Here is a 25,989-nt window from a genome sequence, read left to right on the forward strand (position 1 = left end):
CTCAGTTTTGGAATACAACTGTCGCGTGGTGCATCGCGACCTCAAGGCACCCCGGAGTTTTTGAAAGAAAATTTTCTGCAATTTTCACGAAACCACTTTTCTTCAACTTGAATTGGGCTAAAAATCCATCACTGAAAATAAAAATTCTCTGAGTAGTGTGGAAATGCTGATCCTTACCCTACCTTGGGTGTCCACTGAGCATTTCCGCGAACTCTACTAGAAGTTCTCTGGGCATGGGATTTTGACATGTTACCCAAACCAAAAGGAATGAGTGGGAAACAATCAAGACAACAGATAGAAGCACTTGCATTTGAATGAGTTTCAAGCATGCTTCGGTACTCGTGTGATTTGAGTGACTCAGTTTTGGAATACAACTGTCGCGTGGTGCACCGCGACCTCCAGGCACCCCGGAGTTTCTGAAAAAAAATTTTCTGCGATTTTCACGAAACCACTTTTCTTCAACTTGAATTGGGCTAAAAATCCATCACTGAAAATAAAAATTCTCTGAGTAGTGTGGAAATACTGATCCTTACCCTGCCTGGGTTGTCCACTGAGCATTTCCGCGAGCTCTACCTGAAGTTCTCTGGGCATGGGATTTTGACATGTTCCCCAAACCAAAAGGAATGAGTGGGAAACAATCAAGACAACAGATAGAAGCACTTGCATTTGAATGAGTTTCAAGCATGCTTGGGTACTCGTGTGATCTGAGTGACTCAGTTTTGGAATACAACTGTCGCGTGGTGCACCGCGACCTCCAGGCACCCCGGAGTTTCTGAAAAAAAATTTTCTGCGATTTTCACGAAACCACTTTTCTTCAACTTGAATTGGGCTAAAAATGCATACCTGAAAATAAAAATTCTCTGAGTAGTGTGTAAATGCTGATCCTTACCCTGCCTGGGTTGTCCACTGAGCATTTCCGCGAACTCTACCTGAAGTTCTCTGGGCATGGGATTTTGACATGTTCCCCAAACCAAAAGGAATGAGTGGGAAACAATCAAGAAAAGAGATAGAGGCACTTGCATTTGAATGAGTTTCAAGCATGCCTGGGTACTCGTGTGATCTGAGTGACTCAGTTTTGGAATACAACTGTCGCGTGGTGCATCGCGACCTCAAGGCACCCCGGAGTTTCTGAAAAAAAATTTTCTGCAATTTTCACGAAACCACTTTTCATCAACTTGAATTGGGCTAAAAATCCATCCCTGAAAATAAATATTCTCTGAGTAGTGTGGAAATGCTGATCCTTACCCTACCTGGGGTGTCCACTGAGCATTTCCGCGAACTCTACTTGAAGTTCTCTGGGCATGGGATTTTGACTTGTTCCCCAAACCAAAAGGAATGAGTGGGAAACAATCAAGACAACAGATAGAAGCACTTGCATTTGAATGAGTTTCAAGCATGCTTGGGTACTCGTGTGATCTGAGTGACTCAGTTTTGGAATACAACTGTTGCGTGGTGCACCGCGACCTCCAGGCACCCCGGAGTTTCTGAAAAAAAATTTTCTGCGATTTTCACGAAACCACTTTTCTTCAACTTGAATTGGGCTAAAAATCCATCACTGAAAATAAAAATTCTCTGAGTAGTGTGGAAATACTGATCCTTACCCTGCCTGGGTTGTCCACTGAGCATTTCCGCGAGCTCTACCTGAAGTTCTCTGGGCATGGGATTTTGACATGTTCCCCAAACCAAAAGGAATGAGTGGGAAACAATCAAGACAACAGATAGAAGCACTTGCATTTGAATGAGTTTCAAGCATGCTTGGGTACTCGTGTGATCTGAGTGACTCAGTTTTGGAATACAACTGTCGCGTGGTGCACTGCGACCTCCAGGCACCCAGGAGTTTCTGAATAAAAATTTTCTGCGATTTTCACGAAACCACTTTTCTTCAACTTGAATTGGGCTAAAAATTCATACCTGAAATTAAAAATTCTCTGAGTAGTGTGGAAATGCTGATCCTTCCCCTGCCTGGGTTGTCCACTGAGCATTTCCGCGACCTCTATCTGAAGTTCTCTGGGCATGGGATTTTGACATGTTAAGCAAACCAAAAGGAATGAGTGGGAAAAAATCAAGACAACAGATAGAAGCACTTGCATTTGAATGAGTTTCAAGCATGCTTGGGTACTCGTGTGATCTGAGTGACTCAGTTTTGGAATACAACTGTCGCGTGGTGCACCGCGACCTCCAGGCACCTCGGAGTTTCTGAAAAAAAATTTTCTGCGATTTTCACGAAACCACTTTTCTTCAATTTGAATTGGGCTAAAAATCCATCACTGAAAATAAAAAGTCTCTGAGTAGTGTGGAAATACTGATCCTTACCCTGCCTGGGTTGTCCACTGAGCATTTCCGCGAGCTCTACCTGAAGTTCTCTGGGCATGGGATTTTGACATGTTCCCCAAACCAAAAGGAATGAGTGGGAAACAATCAAGACAACTGATAGAAGCACTTGCATTTGAATGAGTTTCAAGCATGCTTGGGTACTCGTGTGATCTGAGTGACTCAGTTTTGGAATACAACTGTCGCGTGGTGCACCGCGACCTCCAGGCACCCTGGAGTTTCTGAAAAAAAATTTTCTGCGATTTTCACGAAAGCACTTTTCTTCAACTTGAATTGGGCTAAAAATCCATCCCTGAAAATAAAAATTCTCTGAGTAGTGTGTAAATGCTGATCCTTACCCTACCTGGGGTGTCCACTGAGCATTTCCGCGAACTCTACTTGAAGTTCTCTGGGCATGGGATTTTGACATGTTACCCAAACCAAAAGGAATGAGTGGGAAACAATCAAGACAACAGATAGAAGCACTTGCATTTGAATGAGTTTCAAGCATGCTTGGGTACTCGTGTGATCTGAGTGACTCAGTTTTGGAATACAACTGTTGCGTGGTGCACCGCGACCTCCAGGCACCCCGGAGTTTCTGAAAAAAAATTTTCTGCGATTTTCACGAAACCACTTTTCTTCAACTTGAATTGGGCTAAGAATCCATACCTGAAAATAAAAATTCTCTGAGTAGTGTGTAAATGCTGATCCTTACCCTGCCTGGGTTGTCCACTGAGCATTTCCGCGACCTCTACCTGAAGTTCTCTGGGCATGGGATTTTGACATGTTCCCCAAACCAAAAGGAATGAGTGGGAAACAATCAAGACAACAGATAGAAGCACTTGCATTTGAATGAGTTTCAAGCATGCTTGGGTACTCGTGTGATCTGAGTGACTCAGTTTTGGAATACAACTGTCGCGTGGTGCACCGCGACCTCCAGGCACCCCGGAGTTTCTGAAAAAAAATTTTCTGCGATTTTCACGAAACCACTTTTCTTCAACTTGAATTGGGCTAAAAATGCATACCTGAAAATAAAAATTCTCTGAGTAGTGTGTAAATGCTGATCCTTACCCTGCCTGGGTTGTCCACTGAGCATTTCCGCGAACTCTACCTGAAGTTCTCTGGGCATGGGATTTTGACATGTTCCCCAAACCAAAAGGAATGAGTGGGAAACAATCAAGAAAAGAGATAGAGGCACTTGCATTTGAATGAGTTTCAAGCATGCCTGGGTACTCGTGTGATCTGAGTGACTCAGTTTTGGAATACAACTGTCGCGTGGTGCATCGCGACCTCAAGGCACCCCGGAGTTTCTGAAAAAAAATTTTCTGCAATTTTCACGAAACCACTTTTCATCAACTTGAATTGGGCTAAAAATCCATCCCTGAAAATAAATATTCTCTGAGTAGTGTGGAAATGCTGATCCTTACCCTACCTGGGGTGTCCACTGAGCATTTCCGCGAACTCTACTTGAAGTTCTCTGGGCATGGGATTTTGACTTGTTCCCCAAACCAAAAGGAATGAGTGGGAAACAATCAAGACAACAGATAGAAGCACTTGCATTTGAATGAGTTTCAAGCATGCTTGGGTACTCGTGTGATCTGAGTGACTCAGTTTTGGAATACAACTGTTGCGTGGTGCACCGCGACCTCCAGGCACCCCGGAGTTTCTGAAAAAAAATTTTCTGCGATTTTCACGAAACCACTTTTCTTCAACTTGAATTGGGCTAAAAATCCATCACTGAAAATAAAAATTCTCTGAGTAGTGTGGAAATACTGATCCTTACCCTGCCTGGGTTGTCCACTGAGCATTTCCGCGAGCTCTACCTGAAGTTCTCTGGGCATGGGATTTTGACATGTTCCCCAAACCAAAAGGAATGAGTGGGAAACAATCAAGACAACAGATAGAAGCACTTGCATTTGAATGAGTTTCAAGCATGCTTGGGTACTCGTGTGATCTGAGTGACTCAGTTTTGGAATACAACTGTCGCGTGGTGCACTGCGACCTCCAGGCACCCAGGAGTTTCTGAATAAAAATTTTCTGCGATTTTCACGAAACCACTTTTCTTCAACTTGAATTGGGCTAAAAATTCATACCTGAAAATAAAAATTCTCTGAGTAGTGTGGAAATGCTGATCCTTCCCCTGCCTGGGTTGTCCACTGAGCATTTCCGCGACCTCTATCTGAAGTTCTCTGGGCATGGGATTTTGACATGTTCCCCAAACCAAAAGGAATGAGTGGGAAACAATCAAGACAACAGATAGAAGCACTTGCATTTGAATGAGTTTCAAGCATGCTTGGGTACTCGTGTGATCTGAGTGACTCAGTTTTGGAAAACAACTGTCGCGTGGTGCACCGCGACCTCCAGGCACCCCGGAGTTTCTGAAAAAAAATTTTCTGCGATTTTCACGAAACCACTTTTCTTCAACTTGAATTGGGCTAAAAATCCATCCCTGAAAATAAAAATTCTCTGAGTAGTGTGGAAATGCTCATCCTTACCCTACCTGGGGTGTCCACTTAGCATTTCCGCGACCTCTACTTGAAGTTCTCTGGGCATGGGATTTTGACATGTTAAGCAAACCAAAAGGAATGAGTGGGAAAAAATCAAGACAACAGATAGAAGCACTTGCATTTGAATGAGTTTCAAGCATGCTTGGGTACTCGTGTGATCTGAGTGACTCAGTTTTGGAATACAACTGTCGCGTGGTGCACCGCGACCTCCAGGCACCTCGGAGTTTCTGAAAAAAAATTTTCTGCGATTTTCACGAAACCACTTTTCTTCAATTTGAATTGGGCTAAAAATCCATCACTGAAAATAAAAAGTCTCTGAGTAGTGTGGAAATACTGATCCTTACCCTGCCTGGGTTGTCCACTGAGCATTTCCGCGAGCTCTACCTGAAGTTCTCTGGGCATGGGATTTTGACATGTTCCCCAAACCAAAAGGAATGAGTGGGAAACAATCAAGACAACTGATAGAAGCACTTGCATTTGAATGAGTTTCAAGCATGCTTGGGTACTCGTGTGATCTGAGTGACTCAGTTTTGGAATACAACTGTCGCGTGGTGCACCGCGACCTCCAGGCACCCTGGAGTTTCTGAAAAAAAATTTTCTGCGATTTTCACGAAAGCACTTTTCTTCAACTTGAATTGGGCTAAAAATCCATCCCTGAAAATAAAAATTCTCTGAGTAGTGTGTAAATGCTGATCCTTACCCTACCTGGGGTGTCCACTGAGCATTTCCGCGAACTCTACTTGAAGTTCTCTGGGCATGGGATTTTGACATGTTACCCAAACCAAAAGGAATGAGTGGGAAACAGTCAAGACAACTGATAGAAGCACTTGCATTTGAATGAGTTTCAAGCATGCTTGGGTACTCGTGTGATCTGAGTGACTCAGTTTTGGAATACAACTGTCGCGTGGTGCACCGCGACCTCCAGGCACCCTGGAGTTTCTGAAAAAAAATTTTCTGCGATTTTCACGAAACCACTTTTCTTCAACTTGAATTGGGCTAAAAATCCATCCCTGAAAATAAAAATTCTCTGAGTAGTGTGTAAATGCTGATCCTTACCCTGCCTGGGTTGTCCACTGAGCATTTCCGCGACCTCTACCTGAAGTTCTCTGGGCATGGGATTTTGACATGTTCCCCAAACCAAAAGGAATGAGTGGGAAACAATCAATACAACAGATAGAAGCACTTGCATTTGAATGAGTTTCAAGCATGCTTGGGTACTCGTGTGATCTGAGTGACTCAGTTTTGGAAAACAACTGTCGCGTGGTGCACCGCGACCTCCAGGCACCCCGGAGTTTCTGAAGAAAAATTTTCTGCGATTTTCACGAAACCACTTTTCTTCAACTTGAATTGGGCTAAAAATCCATCCCTGAAAATAAAAATTCTCTGAGTAGTGTGGAAATGCTCATCCTTACCCTACCTGGGGTGTCCACTTAGCATTTCCACGACCTCTACTTGAAGTTCTCTGGGCATGGGATTTTGACATGTTACGCAAACCAAAAGGAATGAGTGGGAAACAATCAAGACAACAGATAGAAGCACTTGCATTTGAATGAGTTTCAAGCATGCTTGGGTACTCGTGTGATCTGAGTGACTCAGTTTTGGAATACAACTGTCGCGTGGTGCACCGCGACCTCCAGGCACCCCGGAGTTTCTGAAAAAAAATTTTCTGCGATTTTCACGAAACCACTTTTCTTCAACTTGAATTGGGCTAAAAATCCATCCCTGAAAATAAATATTCTCTGAGTAGTGTGGTAATGCTGATCCTTACCCTGCCTGGGTTGTCCACTGAGCATTTCCGCGAACTCTACCTGAAGTTCTCTGGGCATGGGATTTTGACATGTTCCCCAAACCAAAAGGAATGAGTGGGAAACAATCAAGACAACAGATACAAGCACTTGCATTTCAATGAGTTTCAAGCATGCTTGGGTACTCGTGTGATCTGAGTGACTCAGTTTTGGAATACAACTGTCGCGTGGTGCATCGCGACCTCAAGGCACTCCGGAGTTTTTGAAAAAAAATTTTCTGCAATTTTCACGAAACCACTTTTCATCAACTTGAATTGGGCTAAAAATCCATCACTGAAAATGAAAATTCTCTGAGTAGTGTGGAAATACTGATCCTTACCCTGCCTGGGTTGTCCACTGAGCATTTCCGCGAGCTCTATCTGAAGTTCTCTGGGCATTGGATTTTGACATGTTCCCCAAACCAAAAGGAATGAGTGGGAAACAATCAAGACAACAGATAGAAGCACTTGCATTTGAATGAGTTTCAAGCATGCTTGGGTACTCGTGTGATCTGAGTGACTCAGTTTTGGAATACAACTGTCGCGTGGTGCACCGCGACCTCCAGGCACCCCGGAGTTTCTGAAAAAAAATTTTCTGCGATTTTCACGAAACCACTTTTCTTCAACTTGAATTGGGCTAAAAATCCATCCCTGAAAATAAAAATTCTCTGAGTAGTGTGTAAATGCTCATCCTTACCCTACCTGGGGTGTCCACTGAGCATTTCCGCGACCTCTACTTGAAGTTCTCTGGGCATGGGATTTTGACATGTTACGCAAACCAAAAGGAATGAGTGGGAAACAATCAAGACAACAGATAGAAGCACTTGCATTTGAATGAGTTTCAAGCATGCTTGGGTACTCGTGTGATCTGAGTGACTCAGTTTTGGAATACAACTGTCGCGTGGTGCACCGCAACCTCCAGGCACCCCTGAGTTTCTGAAAAAAAATTTTCTGCGATTTTCACGAAACCACTTTTCTTCAACTTGAATTGGGCTAAAAATCCATCCCTGAAAATAAAAATTCTCTGAGTAGTGTGTAAATGCTCATCCTTACCCTACCTGGGGTGTCCACTGAGCATTTCCGCGAGCTCTACTTGAAGTTCTCTGGGCATGGGATTTTGACATGTTACGCAAACCAAAAGGAATGAGTGGGAAACAATCAAGAAAAGAGGTAGAGGCACTTGCATTTGAATGAGTTTCAAGCATGCCTGGGTATTCGTGTGATCTGAGTGACTCAGTTTTGGAATACAACTGTCGCATGGTGCACCGCGACCTTAAGGCACCCCTGAGTTTCTGAAAAAAAATTTCTGCAATTTTCACAAAACCACTTTTCATCAACTTGAATTGGGCTAAAAATCCATCCCTGAAAATAAATATTCTCTGAGTATTGTGGAAATGCTGATCCTTACCCTACCTGGGGTGTCCACTGAGCATTTCCGCGAACTCTACTTGAAGTTCTCTGGGCATGGGATTTTGACATGTTCCCCAAACCAAAAGGAATGAGTGGGAAACAATCAAGACAACAGATAGAAGCACTTGCATTTGAATGAGTTTCAAGCATGCTTGGGTACTCGTGTGATCTGAGTGACTCAGTTTTGGAATACAACTGTCGCGTGGTGCATCGCGACCTCAAGGCACCCCGGAGTTTCTGAAAAAAAATTTTCTGCGATTTTCACGAAACCACTTTTCATCAACTTGAATTGGGCTAAAAATCCATCCCTGAAAATAAATATTCTCTGAGTAGTGTGGAAATGCTGATCCTTACCCTACCTGGGGTGTCCACTGAGCAATTCCGCGAACTCTACTTGAAGTTCTCTGGGCATGGGATTTTGACATGTTCCCCAAACCAAAAGGAATGAGTGGGAAACAATCAAGACAACAGATAGAAGCACTTGCATTTGAATGAGTTTCAAGCATGCTTGGGTACTCGTGTGATCTGAGTGACTCAGTTTTGGAAAACAACTGTCGCGTGGTGCACCGCGACCTCCAGGCACCCCGGAGTTTCTGAAAAAAAATTTTCTGCGATTTTCACGAAACCACTTTTCTTCAACTTGAATTGGGCTAAAAATCCATCCCTGAAAATAAAAATTCTCTGAGTAGTGTGGAAATGCTCATCCTTACCCTACCTGGGGTGTCCACTTAGCATTTCCGCGACCTCTACTTGAAGTTCTCTGGGCATGGGATTTTGACATGTTACGCAAACCAAAAGGAATGAGTGGGAAAAAATCAAGACAACAGATAGAAGCACTTGCATTTGAATGAGTTTCAAGCATGCTTGGGTAGTCGTGTGATCTGAGTGACTCAGTTTTCGTATACAAGTGTTGTGTGGTGCACCGCGACCTCCAGGCACCTCGGAGTTTCTGAAAAAAAATTTTCTGCGATTTTCACGAAACCACTTTTCTTCAATTTGAATTGGGCTAAAAATCCATCACTGAAAATAAAAAGTCTCTGAGTAGTGTGGAAATACTGATCCTTACCCTGCCTGGGTTGTCCACTGAGCATTTCCGCGAGCTCTACCTGAAGTTCTCTGGGCATGGGATTTTGACATGTTCCCCAAACCAAAAGGAATGAGTGGGAAACAATCAAGAAAAGAGATAGAGGCACTTGCATTTGAATGAGTTTCAAGCATGCCTGGGTACTCGTGTGATCTGAGTGACTCAGTTTTGGAATACAACTGTCGCGTGGTGCATCGCGACCTCAAGGCACCCCGGAGTTTCTGAAAAAAAATTTTCTGCAATTTTCACGAAACCACTTTTCTTCAACTTGAATTGGGCTAAAAATCCATCCCTGAAAATAAATATTCTCTGAGTAGTGTGGAAATGCTGATCCTTACCCTACCTGGGGTGTCCACTGAGCATTTCCGCGAACTCTACTTGAAGTTCTCTGGGCATGGGATTTTGACATGTTACCTAAACCAAAAGGAATGAGTGGGAAACAATCAAGACTACAGATAGAAGCACTTGCATTTGAATGAGTTTCAAGCATGCTTGGGTACTCGTGTGATCTGAGTGACTCAGTTTTGGAAAACAACTGTCGCGTGGTGCACCGCGACCTCCAGGCACCCCGGAGTTTCTGAAAAAAAATTTTCTGCGATTTTCACGAAACCACTTTTCTTCAACTTGAATTGGGCTAAAAATCCATCCCTGAAAATAAAAATTCTCTGAGTAGTGTGGAAATGCTCATCCTTACCCTACCTGGGGTGTCCACTGAGCATTTCCGCGACCTCTACTTGAAGTTCTCTGGGCATGGGATTTTGACATGTTACGCAAACCAAAAGGAATGAGTGGGAAACAATCAAGACAACAGATAGAAGCACTTGCATTTGAATGAGTTTCAAGCATGCTTGGGTACTCGTGTGATCTGAATGACTCAGTTTTGGAATACAACTGTCGCGTGGTGCATCGCGACCTCAAGGCACCCCGGAGTTTTTGAAAGAAAATTTTCTGCAATTTTCACGAAACCACTTTTCTTCAACTTGAATTGGGCTAAAAATCCATCACTGAAAATAAAAATTCTCTGAGTAGTGTGGAAATGCTGATCCTTACCCTACCTTGGGTGTCCACTGAGCATTTCCGCGAACTCTACTAGAAGTTCTCTGGGCATGGGATTTTGACATGTTACCCAAACCAAAAGGAATGAGTGGGAAACAATCAAGACAACAGATAGAAGCACTTGCATTTGAATGAGTTTCAAGCATGCTTCGGTACTCGTGCGATTTGAGTGACTCAGTTTTGGAATACAACTGTCGCGTGGTGCACCGCGACCTCCAGGCACCCCGGATTTTCTGAAAAAAAATTTTCTGCGATTTTCACGAAACCACTTTTCTTCAACTTGAATTGGGCTAAAAATCCATCACTGAAAATAAAAATTCTCTGAGTAGTGTGGAAATACTGATCCTTACCCTGCCTGGGTTGTCCACTGAGCATTTCCGCGAGCTCTACCTGAAGTTCTCTGGGCATGGGATTTTGACATGTTCCCCAAACCAAAAGGAATGAGTGGGAAACAATCAAGACAACAGATAGAAGCACTTGCATTTGAATGAGTTTCAAGCATGCTTGGGTACTCGTGTGATCTGAGTGACTCAGTTTTGGAATACAACTGTCGCGTGGTGCACCGCGACCTCCAGGCACCCCGGAGTTTCTGAAAAAAAATTTTCTGCGATTTTCACGAAACCACTTTTCTTCAACTTGAATTGGGCTAAAAATGCATACCTGAAAATAAAAATTCTCTGAGTAGTGTGTAAATGCTGATCCTTACCCTGCCTGGGTTGTCCACTGAGCATTTCCGCGAACTCTACCTGAAGTTCTCTGGGCATGGGATTTTGACATGTTCCCCAAACCAAAAGGAATGAGTGGGAAACAATCAAGAAAAGAGATAGAGGCACTTGCATTTGAATGAGTTTCAAGCATGCCTGGGTACTCGTGTGATCTGAGTGACTCAGTTTTGGAATACAACTGTCGCGTGGTGCATCGCGACCTCAAGGCACCCCGGAGTTTCTGAAAAAAAATTTTCTGCAATTTTCACGAAACCACTTTTCATCAACTTGAATTGGGCTAAAAATCCATCCCTGAAAATAAATATTCTCTGAGTAGTGTGGAAATGCTGATCCTTACCCTACCTGGGGTGTCCACTGAGCATTTCCGCGAACTCTACTTGAAGTTCTCTGGGCATGGGATTTTGACTTGTTCCCCAAACCAAAAGGAATGAGTGGGAAACAATCAAGACAACACATAGAAGCACTTGCATTTGAATGAGTTTCAAGCATGCTTGGGTACTCGTGTGATCTGAGTGACTCAGTTTTGGAATACAACTGTTGCGTGGTGCACCGCGACCTCCAGGCACCCCGGAGTTTCTGAAAAAAAATTTTCTGCGATTTTCACGAAACCACTTTTCTTCAACTTGAATTGGGCTAAAAATCCATCACTGAAAATAAAAATTCTCTGAGTAGTGTGGAAATACTGATCCTTACCCTGCCTGGGTTGTCCACTGAGCATTTCCGCGAGCTCTACCTGAAGTTCTCTGGGCATGGGATTTTGACATGTTCCCCAAACCAAAAGGAATGAGTGGGAAACAATCAAGACAACAGATAGAAGCACTTGCATTTGAATGAGTTTCAAGCATGCTTGGGTACTCGTGTGATCTGAGTGACTCAGTTTTGGAATACAACTGTCGCGTGGTGCACTGCGACCTCCAGGCACCCAGGAGTTTCTGAATAAAAATTTTCTGCGATTTTCACGAAACCACTTTTCTTCAACTTGAATTGGGCTAAAAATTCATACCTGAAAATAAAAATTCTCTGAGTAGTGTGGAAATGCTGATCCTTCCCCTGCCTGGGTTGTCCACTGAGCATTTCCGCGACCTCTACCTGAAGTTCTCTGGGCATGGGATTTTGACATGTTCCCCAAACCAAAAGGAATGAGTGGGAAACAATGAAGACAACAGATAGAAGCACTTGCATTTGAATGAGTTTCAAGCATGCTTGGGTACTCGTGTGATCTGAGTGACTCAGTTTTGGAAAACAACTGTCGCGTGGTGCACCGCGACCTCCAGGCACCCCGGAGTTTCTGAAAAAAAATTTTCTGCGATTTTCACGAAACCACTTTTCTTCAACTTGAATTGGGCTAAAAATCCATCCCTGAAAATAAAAATTCTCTGAGTAGTGTGGAAATGCTCATCCTTACCCTACCTGGGGTGTCCACTTAGCATTTCCGCGACCTCTACTTGAAGTTCTCTGGGCATGGGATTTTGACATGTTACGCAAACCAAAAGGAATGAGTGGGAAACAATCAAGACAACAGATAGAAGCACTTGCATTTGAATGAGTTTCAAGCATGCTTGGGTACTCGTGTGATCTGAGTGACTCAGTTTTCGAATACAACTGTTGAGTGGTGCACCGCGACCTCCAGGCACCTCGGAGTTTCTGAAAAAAAATTTTCTGCGATTTTCACGAAACCACTTTTCTTCAACTTGAATTGGGCTAAAAATCCATCCCTGAAAATAAAAAGTCTCTGAGTAGTGTGGAAATACTGATCCTTACCCTGCCTGGGTTGTCCACTGAGCATTTCCGCGAGCTCTACCTGAAGTTCTCTGGGCATGGGATTTTGACATGTTCCCCAAACCAAAAGGAATGAGTGGGAAACAATCAAGACAACTGATAGAAGCACTTGCATTTGAATGAGTTTCAAGCATGCTTGGGTACTCGTGTGATCTGAGTGACTCAGTTTTGGAATACAACTGTCGCGTGGTGCACCGCGACCTCCAGGCACCCCGGAGTTTCTGAAAAAAAATTTTCTGCGATTTTCACGAAACCACTTTTCTTCAACTTGAATTGGGCTAAAAATCCATCCCTGAAAATAAAAATTCTCTGAGTAGTGTGTAAATGCTGATCCTTACCCTACCTGGGGTGTCCACTGAGCATTTCCGCGAACTCTACTTGAAGTTCTCTGGGCATGGGATTTTGACATGTTACCCAAACCAAAAGGAATCAGTGGGAAACAATCAAGACAACAGATAGAAGCACTTGCATTTGAATGAGTTTCAAGCATGCTTGGGTAGTCGTGTGATCTGAGTGACTCAGTTTTGGAATACAACTGTCGCGTGGTGCACCGCGACCTCCTGGCACCCCGGAGTTTCTGAAAAAAAAATTTCTGCGATTTTCACGAAACCACTTTTCTTCAACTTGAATTGGGCTAAAAATCCATCACTGAAAATAAAAATTCTCTGAGTAGTGTGGAAATACTGATCCTTACCCTGCCTGGGTTGTCTACTGAGCATTTCCGCGAGCTCTACCTGAAGTTCTCTGGGCATGGGATTTTGACATGTTACCTAAACCAAAAGGAATGAGTGGGAAACAATCAAGACAACAGATAGAAGCACTTGCATTTGAATGAGTTTCAAGCATGCCTGGGTACTCGTGTGATCTGAGTGACTCAGTTTTGGAATACAACTGTCGCGTGGTGCACCGCGACCTCCAGGCACCCCGGAGTTTCTGAAAAAACATTTTCTGCGATTTTCACGAAACCACTTTTCTTCAACTTGAATTGGGCTAAAAATCCATCACTGAAAATAAAAATTCTCTGAGTAGTGTGGAAATAATGATCCTTACCCTGCCTGGGTTGTCCACTGAGCATTTCCGCGAGCTCTACCTGAAGTTCTCTGGGCATGGGATTTTGACATGTTCCCCAAACCTAAAGGAATGAGTGGGAAACAATCAAGACAACAGATAGAAGCACTTGCCTTTGAATGAGTTTCAAGCATGCTTGGGTACTCGTGTGATCTGAGTGACTCAGTTTTGGAATACAACTGTCGCGTGGTGCACCGCGACCTCCAGGCACCCCGGAGTTTCTGAAAAAAAATTTTCTGCGATTTTCACGAAACCACTTTTCTTCAACTTGAATTGGGCTAAAAATCCATCCCTGAAAATAAAAATTCTCTGAGTAGTGTGTAAATGCTCATCCTTACCCTGCCTGGGTTGTCCACTGAGCATTTCCGCGAACTCTACCTGAAGTTCTCTGGGCATGGGATTTTGACATGTTCCCCAAACCAAAAGGAATGAGTGGGAAACAATCAAGAAAAGAGATAGAGGCACTTGCATTTGAATGAGTTTCAAGCATGCCTGGGTACTCGTGTGATCTGAGTGACTCAGTTTTGGAATACAACTGTCGCGTGGTGCGTCGCGACCTCAAGGCACCCCGGAGTTTCTGAAAAAAAATTTACTGCAATTTTCACGAAACCACTTTTCATCAACTTGAATTGGGCTAAAAATCCATCCCTGAAAATAAATATTCTCTGAGTAGTGTGGAAATGCTGATCCTTACCCTACCTGGGGTGTCCACTGAGCATTTCCGCGAACTCTACTTGAAGTTCTCTGGGCATGGGATTTTGACATGTTACCTAAACCAAAAGGAATGAGTGGGAAACAATCAAGACAACAGATAGAAGCTCTTGCATTTGAATGAGTTTCAAGCATGTTTGGGTACTCGTGTGATCTGAGTGACTCAGTTTTGGAATACAACTGTCGCGTGGTGCATCGCGACCTCAAGGCACCCCGGAGTTTCTGAAAAAAAATTTTCTGCAATTTTCACGAAACCACTTTTCATCAACTTGAATTGGGCTAAAAATCCATCCCTGAAAATAAAAATTCTCTGAGTAGTGTGTAAATGCTGATCCTTACCCTACCTGGGGTGTCCACTGAGCATTTCCGCGAACTCTACTTGAAGTTCTCTGGGCATGGGATTTTGACATGTTACCTAAACCAAAAGGAATGAGTGGGAAACAATCAAGACAACAGATAGAAGAACTTGCATTTGAATGAGTTTCAAGCATGCTTGGGTACTCGTGTGATCTGAATGACTCAGTTTTGGAATACAACTGTCGCATGGTGCATCGCGACCTCAAGGCACCCCAGAGTTTTTGAAAGAAAATTTTCTGCAATTTTCACGAAACCATTTTTCATCAACTTGAATTGGGCTAAAAATCCATCCCTGAAAATAAATATTCTCTGAGTAGTGTGGAAATGCTGATCCTTACCCTGCCTGGGTTGTCCACTGAGCATTTCCGCGAGCTCTACCTGAAGTTCTCTGGGCATGGGATTTTGACATGTACCCCAAACCAAAAGGAATGAGTGGGAAACAATGAAGACAACAGATAGAAGCACTTGCATTTGAATGAGTTTCAAGCATGCTTGGGTACTCGTGTGATCTGAGTGACTCAGTTTTGGAAAACAACTGTCGCGTGGTGCACCGCGACCTCCAGGCACCCCGGAGTTTCTGAAAAAAAATTTTCTGCGATTTTCACGAAACCACTTTTCTTCAACTTGAATTGGGCTAAAAATCCATCCCTGAAAATAAAAATTCTCTGAGTAGTGTGGAAATGCTCATCCTTACCCTACCTCTGGTGTCCACTTAGCATTTCCGCGACCTCTACTTGAAGTTCTCTGGGCATGGGATTTTGACATGTTACGCAAACCAAAAGGAATGAGTGGGAAACAATCAAGACAACAGATAGAAGCACTTGCATTTGAATGAGTTTCAAGCATGCTTGGGTACTCGTGTGATCTGAGTGACTCAGTTTTCGAATACAACTGTTGAGTGGTGCACCGCGACCTCCAGGCACCTCGGAGTTTCTGAAAAAAAATTTTCTGCGATTTTCACGAAACCACTTTTCTTCACCTTGAATTGGGCTAAAAATCCATCCCTGAAAATAAAAAGTCTCTGAGTAGTGTGGAAATACTGATCCTTACCCTGCCTGGGTTGTCCACTGAGCATTTCCGCGAGCTCTACCTGAAGTTCTCTGGGCATGGGATTTTGACATGTTCCCCAACCCAAAAGGAATGAGTGGGAAACAATCAAGACAACTGATAGAAGCACTTGCATTTGAATGAGTTTCAAGCATGCTTGGGTACTCGTGTGATCTGAGTGACTCAGTTTTGGAATACAACTGTCGCGTGGTGCACCGCGACCTCCAGGCACCCCGGAGTTTCTGAAAAAAAATTTTCTGCGATTTTCACGAAACCACTTTTCTTCAACTTGAATTGGGCTAAAAATCCATCACTGAAAATAAAAATTCTCTGAGTAGTGTGGAAATACTGATCCTTACCCTGCCTGGGTTGTCTACTGAGCATTTCCGCGAGCTCTACCTGAAGTTCTCTGGGCATGGGATTTTGACATGTTACCTAAACCAAAAGGAATGAGTGGGAAACAATCAAGACAACAGATAGAAGCACTTGCATTTGAATGAGTTTCAAGCATGCCTGGGTACTCGTGTGATCTGAGTGACTCAGTTTTGGAATACAACTGTCGCGTGGTGCAACGCAACCTCAAGGCACCCTGGAGTTTCTGAAAAAAAAATTTCTGCAATTTTCACGAAACCACTTTTCATCAACTTGAATTGGGCTAAAAATCCATCCCTGAAAATAAAAATTCTCTGAGTAGTGTGTAAATGCTGATCCTTACCCTACCTGGGTTGTCCACTGAGCATTTCCGCGAACTCTACTTGAAGTTCTCTGGGAATGGGATTTTGACATGTTACCTAAACCAAAAGGAATGAGTGGGAAACAATCAAGACAACAGATAGAAGAACTTGCATTTGAATGAGTTTCAAGCATGCTTGGGTACTCGTGTGATCTGAATGACTCAGTTTTGGAATACAACTGTCGCATGGTGCATCGCGACCTCAAGGCACCCCGGAGTTTTTGAAAGAAAATTTTCTGCAATTTTCACGAAACCATTTTTCATCAACTTGAATTGGGCTAAAAATCCATCCCTGAAAATAAATATTCTCTGAGTAGTGTGGAAATGCTGATCCTTACCCTACCTGGGGTGTCCACTGAGCATTTCCGCGAACTCTACTTGACGTTCTCTGGGCATGGGATTTTGACATGTTACCTAAACCAAAAGGAATGAGTGGGAAACAATCAAGACTACAGATAGAAGCACTTGCATTTGAATGAGTTTCAAGCATGCTTGGGTAGTCGTGTGATCTGAGTGACTCAGTTTTGGAATACAACTGTCGCGTGGTGCACCGCGACCTCCAGGCACCCCGGAGTTTCTGAAAAAAAATTTTCTGCGATTTTCACGAAACCACTTTTCTTCAACTTGAATTGGGCTTAAAATCCATCACTGAAAATAAAAATTCTCTGAGTAGTGTGGAAATATTGATCCTTACCCTGCCTGGGTTGTCCACTGAGCATTTCCGCGAGCTCTACCTGAAGTTCTCTGGGCATGGGATTTTGACATGTTCCCCAAACCAAAAGGAATGAGTGGGAAACAATCAAGACAACAGATAGAAGCACTTGCATTTGAATGAGTTTCAAGCATGCTTGGTTACTCGTGTGATCTGAGTGACTCAGTTTTGGAATACAACTGTCGCGTGGTGCATCGCGACCTCAAGGCACCCCGGAGTTTTTGAAAAAAAATTTTCTGCAATTTTCACGAAACCACTTTTCATCAAATTGAATTGGGCTAAAAATCCATCCCTGAAAATAAATATTCTCTGAGTAGAGTGGAAATGCTGATCCTTACCCTACCTGGGGTGTCCACTGAGCATTTCCGCGAACTCTACTTGAAGTTCTCTGGGCATGGGATTTGGACATGTTACCCAAACCAAAAGGAATGAGTGGGAAACAATCAAGACAACAGATAGAAGCACTTGCATTTGAATGAGTTTCAAGCATGCTTGGGTACTCGTGTGATTTGAGTGACTCAGTTTTGGAATACAACTGTCGCGTGGTGCACCGCGACCTCCAGGCACCCCGGAGTTTCTGAAAAAAAATTTTCTGCGATTTTCACGAAACCACTTTTCTTCAACTTGAATTGGGCTTAAAATCCATCCCTGAAAATAAAAATTCTCTGAGTACTGTGTAAATGCTCATCCTTACCCTACCTGGGGTGTCCACTGAGCATTTCCGCGACCTCTACTTGAAGTTCTCTGGGCATGGGATTTTGACATGTTACGCAAACCAAAAGGAATGAGTGGGAAACAATCAAGACAACAGATAGAAGCACTTGCATTTGAATGAGTTTCAAGCATGCTTGGGTACTCGTGTGATCTGAGTGACTCAGTTTTCGAATACAACAGTTGCGTGGTGCACCGCGACCTCCAGGCACCCCGGAGTTTCTGAAAAAAAATTTTCTGCGATTTTCACGAAACCACTTTTCTTCAACTTGAATTGGGCTAAAAATCCATCACTGAAAATAAAAATTCTCTGAGTAGTGTGGAAATACTGATCCTTACCCTGCCTGGGTTGTCCACTGAGCATTTCCTCGAGCTCTACCTGAAGTTCTCTGGGCATGGGATTTTGACATGTTCCCCAAACCAAAAGGAATGAGTGGGAAACAATCAAGACAAGAGATAGAAGCACTTGCATTTGAATGAGTTTCAAGCATGCTTGGGTACTCGTGTGATCTGAGTGACTCAGTTTTGGAATACAACTGTCGCGTGGTGCACCGCGACCTCCAGGCACCCCGGAGTTTCTGAAAAAAAATTTTCTGCGATTTTCACGAAACCACTTTTCTTCAACTTGAATTGGGCTAAAAATGCATACCTGAAAATAAAAATTCTCTGAGTAGTGTGTAAATGCTGATCCTTACCCTGCCTGGGTTATCCACTGAGCATTTCCGCGAACTCTACCTGAAGTTCTCTGGGCATGGGATTTTGACATGTTCACCAAACCAAAAGGAATGAGTGGGAAACAATCAAGAAAAGAGATAGAGGCACTTGCATTTGAATGAGTTTCAAGCATGCCTGGGTACTCGTGTGATCTGAGTGACTCAGTTTTGGAATACAACTGTCGCGTGGTGCATCGCGACCTCAAGGCACCCCGGAGTTTCTGAAAAAAAATTTTCTGCAATTTTCACGAAACCACTTTTCATCAACTTGAATTGGGCTAAAAATCCATCCCTGAAAATAAATATTCTCTGAGTAGTGTGGAAATGCTGATCCTTACCCTACCTGGGGTGTCCACTGAGCATTTCCGCGAACTCTACTTGAAGTTCTCTGGGCATGGGATTTTGACATGTTACCCAAACCAAAAGGAATGAGTGGGAAACAATCAAGACAACAGATAGAAGCACTTGCATTTGAATGAGTTTCAAGCATGCTTGGGTACTCGTGTGATCTGAGTGACTCAGTTTTGGAATACAACTCTTGCGTGGTGCATCGCGACCTCAAGGCACCCCGGAGTTTTTGAAAAAAAATTTTCTGCAATTTTCACGAAACCACTTTTCATCAACTTGAATTGGGCTAAAAATCCATCCCTGAAAATAAATATTCTCTGAGTAGTGTGGAAATGCTGATCCTTACCCTACCTGGGGTGTCCACTGAGCATTTCCGCGAACTCTACTTGAAGTTCTCTGGGCATGGGATTTTGACATGTTACCCAAACCAAAAGGAATGAGTGGGAAACAATCAAGACAACAGTTAGAAGCACTTGCATTTGAATGAGTTTCAAGCATGCTTGGGTACTCGTGTGATCTGAGTGACTCAGTTTTGGAATACAACTGTCGCGTGGTGCACCGCGACCTCCAGGCACCCCGGAGTTTCTGAAACAAAATTTTCTGCGATTTTCACGAAACCACTTTTCTTCAACTTGAATTGCGCTAAAAATCCATCACTGAAAATAAAAATTCTCTGAGTAGTGTGGAAATACTGATCCTTACCCTGCCTGGGTTGTCCACTGAGCATTTCCGCGAGCTCTACCTGAAGTTCTCTGGGCATGGGATTTTGACATGTTCCCCAAACCAAAAGGAATGAGTGGGAAACAATCAAGACTACAGATAGAAGCACTTGCATTTGAATGAGTTTCAAGCATGCTTGGGTAGTCGTGTGATCTGAGTGACTCAGTTTTGGAATACAACTGTCGCGTGGTGCACCGCGACCTCCAGGCACCCCGGAGTTTCTGAAAAAAAATTTTCTGCGATTTTCACGAAACCACTTTTCTTCAACTTGAATTGGGCTTAAAATCCATCACTGAAAATAAAAATTCTCTGAGTAGTGTGGAAATACTGATCCTTACCCTGCCTGGGTTGTCCACTGAGCATTTCCGCGAGCTCTACCTGAAGTTCTCTGGGCATGGGATTTTGACATGTTCCCCAAACCAAAAGGAATGAGTGGGAAACAATCAAGACAACAGATAGAAGCACTTGCATTTGAATGAGTTTCAAGCATGCTTGGGTACTCGTGTGATCTGAGTGACTCAGTTTTGGAATACAACTGTCGCGTGGTGGATCGCGACCTCAAGGCACCCCGGAGTTTTTGAAAAAAAATTTTCTGCAATTTTCACGAAACCACTTTTCATCAAATTGAATTGGGCTAAAAATCCATCCCTGAAAATAAATATTCTCTGAGTAGAGTGGAAATGCTGATCCTTACCCTACCTGGGGTGTCCACTGAGCATTTCCGCGAACTCTACTTGAAGTTCTCTGGGCATGGGATTTTGACATGTTACCCAAACCAAAAGGAATGAGTGGGAAACAATCAAGACAACAGATAGAAGCACTTGCATTTGAATGAGTTTCAAGCATGCTTGGGTACTCGTGTGATTTGAGTGACTCAGTTTTGGAATACAACTGTCGCGTGGTGCACCGCGACCTCCAGGCACCCCGGAGTTTCTGAAAAAAAATTTTCTGCGATTTTCACGAAACCACTTTTCTTCAACTTGAATTGGGCTTAAAATCCATCCCTGAAAATAAAAATTCTCTGAGTAGTGTGTAAATGCTCATCCTTACCCTACCTGGGGTGTCCACTGAGCATTTCCGCGACCTCTACTTGAAGTTCTCTGGGCATGGGATTTTGACATGTTACGCAAACCAAAAGGAATGAGTGGGAAACAATCAAGACAACAGATAGAAGCACTTGCATTTGAATGAGTTTCAAGCATGCTTGGGTACTCGTGTGATCTGAGTGACTCAGTTTTCGAATACAACTGTTGCGTGGTGCACCGCGACCTCCAGGCACCCCGGAGTTTCTGAAAAAAAATTTTCTGCGATTTTCACGAAACCACTTTTCTTCAACTTGAATTGGGCTAAAAATCCATCACTGAAAATAAAAATTCTCTGAGTAGTGTGGAAATACTGATCCTTACCCTGCCTGGGTTGTCCACTGAGCATTTCCTCGAGCTCTACCTGAAGTTCTCTGGGCATGGGATTTTGACATGTTCCCCAAACCAAAAGGAATGAGTGGGAAACAATCAAGACAAGAGATAGAAGCACTTGAATTTGAATGAGTTTCAAGCATGCTTGGGTACTCGTGTGATCTGAGTGACTCAGTTTTGGAATACAACTGTCGCGTGGTGCACCGCGACCTCCAGGCACCCCGGAGTTTCTGAAAAAAAATTTTCTGCGATTTTCACGAAACCACTTTTCTTCAACTTGAATTGGGCTAAAAATGCATACCTGAAAATAAAAATTCTCTGAGTAGTGTGTAAATGCTGATCCTTACCCTGCCTGGGTTATCCACTGAGCATTTCCGCGAACTCTACCTGAAGTTCTCTGGGCATGGGATTTTGACATGTTCACCAAACCAAAAGGAATGAGTGGGAAACAATCAAGAAAAGAGATAGAGGCACTTGCATTTGAATGAGTTTCAAGCATGCCTGGGTATTCGTGTGATCTGAGTGACTCAGTTTTGGAATACAACTGTCGCGTGGTGCATCGCGACCTCAAGGCACCCCGGAGTTTCTGAAAAAAAATTTTCTGCAATTTTCACGAAACCACTTTTCATCAACTTGAATTGGGCTAAAAATCCATCCCTGAAAATAAATATTCTCTGAGTAGTGTGGAAATGCTGATCCTTACCCTACCTGGGGTGTCCACTGAGCATTTCCGCGAACTCTACTTGAAGTTCTCTGGGCATGGGATTTTGACATGTTACCCAAACCAAAAGGAATGAGTGGGAAACAATCAAGACAACAGATAGAAGCACTTGCATTTGAATGAGTTTCAAGCATGCTTGGGTACTCGTGTGATCTGAGTGACTCAGTTTTGGAATACAACTGTTGCGTGGTGCATCGCGACCTCAAGGCACCCCGGAGTTTTTGAAAAAAAATTTTCTGCAATTTTCACGAAACCACTTTTCATCAACTTGAATTGGGCTAAAAATCCATCCCTGAAAATAAATATTCTCTGAGTAGTGTGGAAATGCTGATCCTTACCCTACCTGGGGTGTCCACTGAGCATTTCCGCGAACTCTACTTGAAGTTCTCTGGGCATGGGATTTTGACATGTTACCCAAACCAAAAGGAATGAGTGGGAAACAATCAAGACAACAGTTAGAAGCACTTGCATTTGAATGAGTTTCAAGCATGCTTGGGTACTCGTGTGATCTGAGTGACTCAGTTTTGGAATACAACTGTCGCGTGGTGCACCGCGACCTCCAGGCACCCCGGAGTTTCTGAAACAAAATTTTCTGCGATTTTCACGAAACCACTTTTCTTCAACTTGAATTGGGCTAAAAATCCATCACTGAAAATAAAAATTCTCTGAGTAGTGTGGAAATACTGATCCTTACCCTGCCTGGGTTGTCCACTGAGCATTTCCGCGAGCTCTACCTGAAGTTCTCTGGGCATGGGATTTTGACATGTTCCCCAAACCAAAAGGAATGAGTGGGAAACAATCAAGACAACAGATAGAAGCACTTGCATTTGAATGAGTTTCAAGCATGCTTGGGTACTCGTGTGATCTGAGTGACTCAGCTTTGGAATACAACTGTCGCGTGGTGCACCGCGACCTCCAGGCACCCCGGAGTTTCTGAAAAAAAATTTTCTGCGATTTTCACGAAACCACTTTTCTTCAACTTGAATTGGGCTAAAAATCCATCCCTGAAAATAAAAATTCTCTGAGTAGTGTGGAAATGCTCATCCTTACCCTACCTGGGGTGTCCACTGAGCATTTCCGCGACCTCTACTTGAAGTTCTCTGGGCATGGGATTTTGACATGTTACGCAAACCAAAAGGAATGAGTGGGAAACAATCAAGACAACAGATAGAAGCACCTGCATTTGAATGAGTTTCAAGCATGCTTGGGTACTCGTGTGATCTGAGTGACTCAGTTTTCGAATACAACTGTAGCGTGGTGCACCGCGACCTCCAGGCACCCCGGAGTTTCTGAAAAAAAATTTTCTGCGATTTTCACGAAACCACTTTTCTTCAACTTGAATTGGGCTAAAAATCCATCACTGAAAATAAAAATTCTGTGAGTAGTGTGCAAATACTGATCCTTACCTTGCCTGGGTTGTCCACTGAGCATTTCCGCGAGCTCTACCTGAAGTTCTCTGGGCATGGGATTTTGACATGTTCCCCAAACCAAAAGGAATGAGTGGGAAACAATCAAGACAACAGATAGAAGCACTTGCATTTGAATGAGTTTCAAGCATGCTTGGGTACTCGTGTGATCTGAGAGACTCAGTTTTGGAATACAACTGTCGCGTGGTGCACTGCGACCTCCAGGCACCCCGGAGTTTCTGAAAAAAAATTTTCTGCGATTTTCACGAAACCACTTTTCTTCAACTTGAATTGGGCTAAAAATACATACCTGAAAATAAAAATTCTCTGAGTAGTGTGTAAATGCTGATCCTTACCCTGCCTGGGTTGTCCACTGAGCATTTCCGCGACCTATATCTGAAGTTCTCTGGGCATGGGATTTTGACATGTTCCCCAAACCAAAAGGAATGAGTGGGAAACAATCAAGACAACAGATAGAAGCACTTGCATTTGAATGAGTTTCAAGAATGCTTGGGTACTCGTGTGATCTGAGTGACTCAGTATTGGAATACAACTGTCGCGTGGTGCACCGCGACCTCCAGGCACCCCGGAGTTTCTGAAAAAAAATTTTCTGCGATTTTCACGAAACCACTTTTCTTCAACTTGAATTGGGCTAAAAATCCATACCTGAAAATAAAAATTCTCTGAGTAGTGTGTAAATGCTGATCCTTACCCTGCCTGGGTTGTCCACTGAGCATTTCCGCGACCTCTACCTGAAGTTCTCTGGGCATGGGATTTTGACATGTTCCCCAAACCAAAAGGAATGAGTGGGAAACAATCAAGACAACAGATAGAAGCACTTGCATTTGAATGAGTTTCAAGCATGCTTGGGTACTCGTGTGATCTGAGTGACTCAGTTTTGGAAAACAACTGTCGCGTGGTGCACCGCGACCTCCAGGCACCCCGGAGTTTCTGAAAAAAAATTTTCTGCGATTTTCACGAAACCAGTTTTCTTCAACTTGAATTGGGCTAAAAATCCATCCCTGAAAATAAAAATTCTCTGAGTAGTGTGTAAATGCTGATGCTTACCCTACCTGGGGTGTCCACTGAGCATTTCCGCGAACTCTACTTGAAGTTCTCTGGGCATGGGATTTTGACATGTTACCCAAACCAAAAGGAATGAGTGGGAAACAATCAAGATAACAGATAGAAGCACTTGCATTTGAATGAGTTTCAAGCATGCTTGGGTAGTCGTGTGATCTGAGTGACTCAGTTTTGGAATACAACTGTCGCGTGGTGCATCGCGACCTCAAGGCACCCCGGAGTTTTTGAAAAAAAATTTTCTGCAATTTTCACGAAACCACTTTTCATCAACTTGAATTGGGCTAAAAATCCATCCCTGAAAATAAATATTCTCTGAGTAGTGTGGAAATGCTGATCCTTACCCTACCTGGGGTGTCCACTGAGCATTTCCGCGAACTCTACTTGAAGTTCTCTGGGCATGGGATTTTGACATGTTACCCAAACCAAAAGGAATGAGTGGGAAACAATCAAGACAACAGATAGAAGCACTTGCATTTGAATGAGTTTCAAGCATGCTTGGGTACTCGTGTGATTTGAGTGACTCAGTTTTGGAATACAACTGTCGCGTGGTGCACCGCGACCTCCAGGCACCCCGGAGTTTCTGAAAAAAAATTTTCTGCGATTTTCACGAAACCACTTTTCTTCAACTTGAATTGGGCTAAAAATCCATCACTGAAAATAAAAATTCTCTGAGTAGTGTGGAAATACTGATCCTTACCCTGCCTGGGTTGTCCACTGAGCATTTCCGCGAGCTCTACCTGAAGTTCTCTGGGCATGGGATTTTGACATGTTCCACAAACCAAAAGGAATGAGTGGGAAACAATCAAGACAACAGATAGAAGCACTTGCATTTGAATGAGTTTCAAGCATGCTTGGGTACTCGTGTGATCTGAGTGACTCAGTGTTGGAATACAACTGTCGCGTGGTGCACCGCGACCTCCAGGCACCCCGGAGTTTCTGAAAAAAAATTTTCTGCGATTTTCACGAAACCACTTTTCTTCAACTTGAATTGGGCTAAAAATCCATCCCTGAAAATAAAAATTCTCTGAGTAGTGTGGAAATACTGATCCTTACCCTACCTGGGGTGTCCACTGAGCATTTCCGCGACCTCTACTTGAAGTTCTCTGGGCATGGGATTTTGACATGTTACGCAAACCAAAAGGAATGAGTGGGAAACAATCAAGACAACAGATAGAAGCACTTGCATTTGAATGAGTTTCAAGCATGCTTGGGTACTCGTGTGATCTGAGTGACTCAGTTTTCGAATACAACTGTTGCGTGGTGCACCGCGACCTCCAAGCACCCCGGAGTTTCTGAAAAAAAATTTTCTGCGATTTTCACGAAACCACTTTTCTTCAACTTGAATTGGGCTAAAAATCCATCACTGAAAATAAAAATTCTCTGAGTAGTGTGGAAATACTGATCCTTACCCTGCCTGGGTTGTCCACTGAGCATTTCCGCAAGCTCTACCTGAAGTTCTCTGGGCATGGGATTTTGACATGTTCCCCAAACCAAAAGGAATGAGTGGAAAACAATCAAGACAACAGATAGAAGCACTTGCATTTGAATGAGTTTCAAGCATGCTTGGGTACTCGTGTGATCTGAGTGACT

This window comes from Atractosteus spatula, chromosome 3, assembly GCF_055471065.1.
Source record: "Atractosteus spatula isolate fAtrSpa1 chromosome 3, fAtrSpa1.hap1, whole genome shotgun sequence".
In the NCBI taxonomy this organism is placed as follows: domain Eukaryota; kingdom Metazoa; phylum Chordata; class Actinopteri; order Semionotiformes; family Lepisosteidae; genus Atractosteus; species Atractosteus spatula.